The sequence below is a fragment of the Nerophis lumbriciformis genome, linkage group LG09 (assembly GCF_033978685.3).
Source record: "Nerophis lumbriciformis linkage group LG09, RoL_Nlum_v2.1, whole genome shotgun sequence".
Taxonomy (NCBI): Eukaryota; Metazoa; Chordata; class Actinopteri; order Syngnathiformes; family Syngnathidae; genus Nerophis; species Nerophis lumbriciformis.
Genome location: NC_084556.2, coordinates 50,774,924 through 50,782,221, shown reverse-complemented (window position 1 = coordinate 50,782,221; position 7,298 = coordinate 50,774,924). Strand labels below are relative to the sequence as shown.

The window sequence follows — 7,298 nt, the reverse complement described above, 5'->3', positions numbered from 1 at the left end:
AGTGTTAACATTGAAAAAACATGACATATACGTGAACATAACAAAAAAGTTGTACTTTTTATATGTCAGGGCCCTATGCTGCATTGCATTTGCAAAAGACCAAATTAGCCAAGAGTCTGTCAGTCGTTTGTGCACGATGGGGGCGTAGTATGATGCCACCATGGCTGAAAACTCGCTCCACTGGAGCACTGGAGGCAGGCACTGCCAAGACTCTCATGGCCACTCGGAACAGTGAAGGAAGAGTCTTCATGTTCAATGCCCAGAACAAAAGGGGGGAGAGAGTTGTTTTGTGTTGGTGCACTACTTGTAAGTGTATCTTGTGTTTTTTATGTTGATTTAATTAAAAAAAGAAGAAAAAAATAAATTATTTCTTGTGCGGCCCGATATCAATCGATCCATGGACCAGTACCGGGCCCCGGCCCGGTGGTTGGGGACCACTGAGGTAAACAACCAACAGTATGTCAGAAAGCTAGCTAAAACGGTACACATATTCATAATATAGTATACATTTTAACTGACCTTTATTTTACTACTTTTGTCTTTTTTTAGGTGGCTAAAATACGCGGTGCTGCTGACCGCCGTCTAACGTTACGTGTGATATATTGACTAACGTAACCCTGCTTAAAAAAAATCACTGAACAAAAAGTATGAATAAGGTAGTGAACTGCAACAGATTCCCGTGTTTGCAATAACGTTATAACGTTAGCAGTGAGTTTACAGCCTCACTGATTTAACTACACAGCAAATAAAAGTCACGTTACTTAGCCAATAAACGTTATCTTACATTCAAAACTTACCGTTCTTTGTGCAACTTCAAATGCCGGACGAAGTTGGAAGTTGTTGCCTCTCCATCAGTCATTTTCGAACCGCATGTGTTGCATACTGCAAACCGTTTTGTGTTGACCACCTCGTAATTTTTATACCCAAACGAAGTTATTTTAGGTATAATTTTTTGTTCACTGGCGTGTGGTTTGGACATGTCTTCTTCGTTGGTTGTCCTGCAATTTGATTGGATGAATGCTGTGTGATGAAAACAAAGTAGATCTAATTTGATTGGCTGTTGTACTGAGAGCACACCAGCTGACACACGCAACGCTGATAGACAAGTACACAATGAAAAATACGGAGCGCTCCCGAATAACTTTTTCATCTTTGGGTTTTGGGGAAAGTAGCAAGTCATGTCAAGTCATGTCAATTCAAAAGGCTCAAGTCCAAGTGAAGTCACAAGTCATTGATGTTAAAGTCTAAGTCGAGTTGCAAGTCTTTTTACATTTTATCAAGTCGAGTCTAAAGTCATCAAATTCATGACTCGAGTCTGACTCGAGTCCAAGTCATGTGACTCGAGTCCACACCTCTGGTGACGTCAGGTGCGCAACACCACGTAAATCGTTGGCCAACCAAAAAGTAACCCCAGTACGCTATAGCCAACATTCACCAGGAGATGGCAACAGACAAACATAGATCACTCTATTACATTATTCCCCTTTTAGAAATGTATAGAAGTTACTCGAAATAAATAAACAACCCAACCAAAAAATGCAGCAGCTCAATTAAAAAACTGTACTTAAGCTACATTCTTTTTTTTTTTTTTTTTTTAGTACTGAACTCTTAACCATCATTTGTAAAAAAAAAATAACATGCTTATTATACAAACAGTATTTGTACACCTTTAACACAGATTTTTATACTGTCTTCAGAGATTCCGTTTTTTTGGTGGTACTCGAAACCTTTCTGGGTACCTGCGAAAGGGTGTTCAGCATGGTTAGAAAAATAGTGACAGAGAATAGAACAAGGATGGACAATTCAACCCTTAACTCAACAATGAGTAGATGAGTTATGTGTGTGTATATGTGTAAATAAATGAACACTGAAATTCAAGTTTTTCTTTTATTTATATATATATATAAATTATATATTATATATATATATATATATATATATATAATAAAATAAATATATATATAGCTAGAATTCACTGAAAGTCAAGTATTTCTTATATATATATATATATATATATATATATATATATATATATATATATATATATATATATATATATATATGTATATATATATATATATATATATATATATATATATATATATATATATATATATATATATATATATATATATATATATATATATATATATATGAAATACTTGATTTGGTGAATTCTAGCTGTAAATATACTCCTCCCCTCTTACTGACTTTACATACACTAGTGTCACAATATCGCTGCGTAGTAATTTTTCCCGCTTTTACTTTGAAAATAGACATTTCCGGTGTCAGAAAATGACAAAACGTCCGGTTGGCCTTTTTTTTTTCTTTTTTCTTTTCTTTTCCCAATTTTTAGACGTTGTTATTCCTTTTTACTGTCAAAAATGACTTTGTTTTAATGTTTTTAAAAAAAATCAAAGTCACATAAACCAGTCGGTTTTTGTTTTTACATTTCCATTTTTGAAACGGAAATGAACTGACTTCACATACACTATTGACCAGTGACTATTCATCATTATATTCAGTCAGTCGCAATATCGCTACGTAGTAATTATTCCCGCTTTTACTTTGAAAATAGATATTTTCGGTGTCAGAAAATGACAAAACATCCGGTTGGCCTTTTTTTTTTTTTTTTTCTTTTCTTTTCCCAGTTTCTGTTTACTGTGGATTTAAAGTTTTGTTATGTGACATATGAAGTGAAAATCACAACATTTTTAGACGTTGTTATTCCTTTTTACTGTCAAAAATGACTTTGTTTTAACATTTATTTTTTTTAAATCAAAGTCACATAAACCAGTCGTTTTTTGTTTTTACATTTCCATTTTTGAAACGGAAATGAACTGACTTTACATACACTAGTGTCACAATATCGCTGCGTAGTAATTTTTCCCGCTTTTACTTTGAAAATAGATATTTTCGGTGTCAGAAAATGACAAAACATCCGGTTGGCCTTTTTTTTTTTCCCAGTTTCTGTTTACTGTGGATTTAAAGTTTTGTAATATGACATATGAAGTGAAAATCACAACCATTTTTAGACATTGTTATGCCATTTTACTGTCAAAAATTATATATATAAAAAAATAAAATAATAATAATATATATATTTTTTTATTAAATTCAAATAAACCATTCGTTTCATGTTTTCCATTTCCATTTTCGAAACGGAAATGGAAACTGACCAGCGGCCATTCATCATCACGTTCAGTCAGTCGCAACATCGCTGCGCATGCGTCGTGCGGCCTCTCCGCTGCGTAGTAATTATTCCCACTTTTACTTTGAAAATAGATATTTTCTGTGTCAGAAAATGGCAAAACATCCGGTAGGCCTAATTTTTTTTTTTTTTTTTCACTTTCTGTTTTACTGTGGATTTAAAGTTTTGTTATATGACATATTAAGTGAAAATCACAACCATTTTTAGACGTTGTTATGCCATTTTACTGTCAACAATTACTTTGTTTAAAAAAAAAAAAAATATATATATATATATATATATGTATATATATATTTTTTTTTAATTAAATTCAAATAAACCAGTCGTTTCATGTTTTCCATTTCCATTTTCGAAACGGAAATGGAAACTGACCAGCGGCCATTCATCATCACGTTCAGTCAATCGCAACATAACTGCGCATGCGTCGTGCGGCCTCTCCGCTGCGTAGTAATTATTCCCACTTTTACTTTGAAAATAGATATTTTCTGTGTCAGAAAATGACAAAACATCCGGTAGGCGTTTTTTTTTCCACTTTCTGTTTTACTGTGGATTTAAAGTTTTGTTATATGACTCATGAAGTGGAAATCACAACCATTTTTAGACGTTGTTATGCCATTTTACTGTCAAAAATGACTTTGTTTAAAAAAATATTTTTTTATTTTTATTTTTTTTATTAAATTCAAATAAACCAGTCGTTTCTTGTTTTTTCCATTTCCATTTTCGAAACGGAAATTAAAACTGACCAGCGGCCATTCATCGTCACGTTCAGTCAGTCGCAACATCGCTGCTGCGCATGCGTCGTGCGGCCTCTCCGCAGCTAGCAAAAATGGCTATGTGTTGAGACGCGCGGGTCGGCCGCATCCTGTCAGCGAGAGGCGGCTCCATCCCCGGGACCCTTAAGCTTTTTTTTTTCTTTTTTTTTTTTGCCATGCCCCGTTAAAGATGATCGATGGCCATGCCGGAAAGCACACCGAGTCCGTGGCGCATTCTCTAAACGTCCTACTCTGCGTGTGAGTTTGACTTTTTCCGCCGTTTTGTTGATGCTAGCGCTAGCTAGCAGCTACGGTTAGCTTAAATGGGAGCGCGAGTGGCGCCAAAGCTCTACGTATAACCTCAAATTAATGCATTAATGTCTTATATATCTCCCTTTCATGTGCTTGCTTTTTGTGTACGAGGTGTTTTGAATTAAACGCCCGTGGCGCCTTTGTTGTTGTTGACGTGATATTGACAGGCAGCTTAGCTTGTGGCTAGGCTAAGCTAGCTGTTAGCCTAAGTGCATCTGGCGCCGTGCCTGATCGCAGCTCATCCTATTTCACGCCCTCCGTTACGGCAACAAAACGGAGGAGGGTACGGAAGAGATCAGGTCTTATTTGTATTGGCTGTATTTGAAATAATGTCAACATCGCGTCGCGTTGACGCTGTCGAGGCAGAGCGAGGGGTTACTAGAGTTCATGTCGGCATCACTGGTCATGAATGACAGTAACGTGTCGCCTCTGACTGAGTTACTTCCTCCGTGAATTTCCCTGCTTTGGCTGGATTAAAGTGACAAAAACACAGCCGTGGACGATAACGTTATATAAGGAGGGACTGGACGATTACGTAACAGAACGCTGCCATCGTAAGGCTGGTTAGATTTGGGATGTGTGCATCAGGGTTGCCAGAGTTACCTTGAAAAACTAATCTGATTAATGACTACTGATTACTCCTTTAGAAAGTAACTTACCGTAATTTCCGGACTATAAGGCGCACCTGACTATTGTTTATTGATTGTTTATTGAATGGATCCCCATTAGCTGACGCCAAGGCGACTGCTAGTCTTCCTGGGGTCCATATAGGAGCATACAAAATTAAAATACAAAGAATACCGTATTTTCCGCATCATAAGGCGCCCTGGGTTATAAGCCGCGCCTTCAATGAACGGCATATTTCAAAACTTTGTCCACCTATAAGCCGCCCCGTGTTGTAAGCCGCATCTAACTGCGCTAAAGGAATGTCAAAAAAACAGTCAGATAGGTCAGTCAAACTTTAATAATATATTAAAAACCAGCGTTCTAACAACTCTGTTCACTCCCAAAATGTACGCAAATGTGCAATCACAAACATACGTATATCAACATGGACAGAGCTGCGTGAAAAAAGCCACCCGGCCTCTTCGCGTAAACTTAAACTTACCTTAACCACTCGCTCATCTTTTCTTCATCCATCCCTTCGAGTTAGCTTTTATGATGACGCCGGCTGGAAAGGTCTCTTTTGGCAAGGTCTTCCTTTTGAATATCACCATGGGTGGACGTTAGCATGGCAAGCTAGAACCACAGTGAAGGATGACTTCTCATTCCCTGTGGTGCGAATATTCACCGTACGTGCTCCCGTTCCACAGTGCGGTTCACAGGAATATCAGTTGCTGTGAAATAGTAATCCGTGTGCGGATGGAGAGATTGCGTCTTTTCATGAACTGGATCCTTGTCGCTTAGTAGGAGCCATTTTGTGGTCTTTACAGATGTAAACAGGAAATGAAACGTACGGTGATATCCGCGCGTTTTTTCTTCTTCTTCCGGGGGCGGGTGGTTGCTTACAGTAGAAGAAGAAGCGCTTCCTGTTCTATGGGGGCGGGTGCTTACCTTGGCGGTTGCTTGCGTAGAAGAAGAAGCACTTCCTGTTCTACCGGGAAAAAAGATGGCGGCTGTTTACCGAAGTTGCGAGACCGAAACTTTATGAAAATGAATCTTAATATTAATCCATATATAAAGCGCACCGGGTTATAAGGCGCACTGTCAGCTTTTGAGAAAATTTGTGGTTTTTAGGTGCGCCTTATAGTGCGGAAAATACGGTACATGCAATAACAGACATTATACAATGGAAAAATACAACATAAGATAAAAAGCTAGTTAAAACCAGTATTAAAAATTCACGTCATGTGGGCAGCTGCAATAGGTGTATCTTCAAAGCTGTCTTGAATGACAATTTACTTTGTGAGAGATTAATGTGAGATGGCAACCCATTCCAGAATGATGTACATCTATACATGACTGTATGTTTGAGGAGATTGGTCCTGGGAGCAGGAAGTGCCAAATAGCCATTGCTGGCATTCCTAGTGTCATGAATATGTGTGTTAGTTGATTTTAAAAACTGTTTGTAAAAGTAATCTGGTGATTGATCTAAAATGATAGTTCTAAAGAACATAAGGAGACTACAATACATCTTTTGTTCAACAGACAACCAGGACAGGCGTGAATGCATAAATGAAATATTAGTGTGCAAAGAACATTTAAGTACCAGTCTAGCTGCTCTGTTCTGAACAAGTTGCAGTTTGTTCAGGTCAGACTTAGTCGTAGCGGACCATATTATAGGACAGTAATGAAGATGACAGAAAACCAAGGACTGTATGACTTGAGCCATTGTTGAGGATGTCAAGAAGGTGGAGCACTTCCTGACCATGGCTAAACCTCTTCCCATTTTCATTGAAATACCATCAATATGATCGGACCATGACAGTTGACTGTCTAATAGCACACCAAGCAATTTTGCTTTTTTGACCTGCTCAATACGTATGTCTGACATTAAAATATGAAGCTGTGGGTCATCAACAAGCATATGCCTGGATCCAAAAAGAATGCTTTTTGTTTTGTCAATATTCACAACAAGTTTACTATCATTTACCCAGCGGGACACTCCCTCCAGGTCCTGATTTAAGTTGTTTTCTAGGTCATTTAAGGTAGAGGCAGTACTGTATAGAGTTGTGTCATCTGCATACATAACCATATTGGTGTTTGTTGTAACACAGGGAAGATCATTAGTAAAAATAATAAAAAGTAAAGGACCTAAGCAGCTTCCTTGAGGCACGCCGCAGTAATTGTAATTGCGTTCGGATGGGCTACCATTAAAACACACTCTCTGTGATCTTCCTGATAGATAGCTCAACATCCAAGAAAGTGACATACTATTAAAACCATATTTTCTCAGTTTGGAGATCATTATGTTGTGATCTATGACATCGAATGCCGCACTAAAGTCAATCAGGACAGTACCAACCATCTTCTTGACATCCATTTGTGACAGCCAGTCATCAGTCAGCTGAGCTAGAGCAGTA

General features: G+C 37.6%; 1 protein-coding gene across 1 annotated transcript in view; it reads left to right on the top strand.

The window, feature by feature from the left end:
• The first annotated feature begins 4,026 nt into the window (after positions 1–4,026).
• Positions 4,027–7,298, top strand: part of rnf145a (ring finger protein 145a) — a 30,797-nt gene continuing 27,525 nt past the window's right edge. Inside the window, exon 1 of the mRNA XM_061962931.2 lies at positions 4,027–4,221. The gene's annotated coding sequence lies outside the window, so the exon portion shown is untranslated. The remainder of the gene's footprint in view (positions 4,222–7,298) is intronic.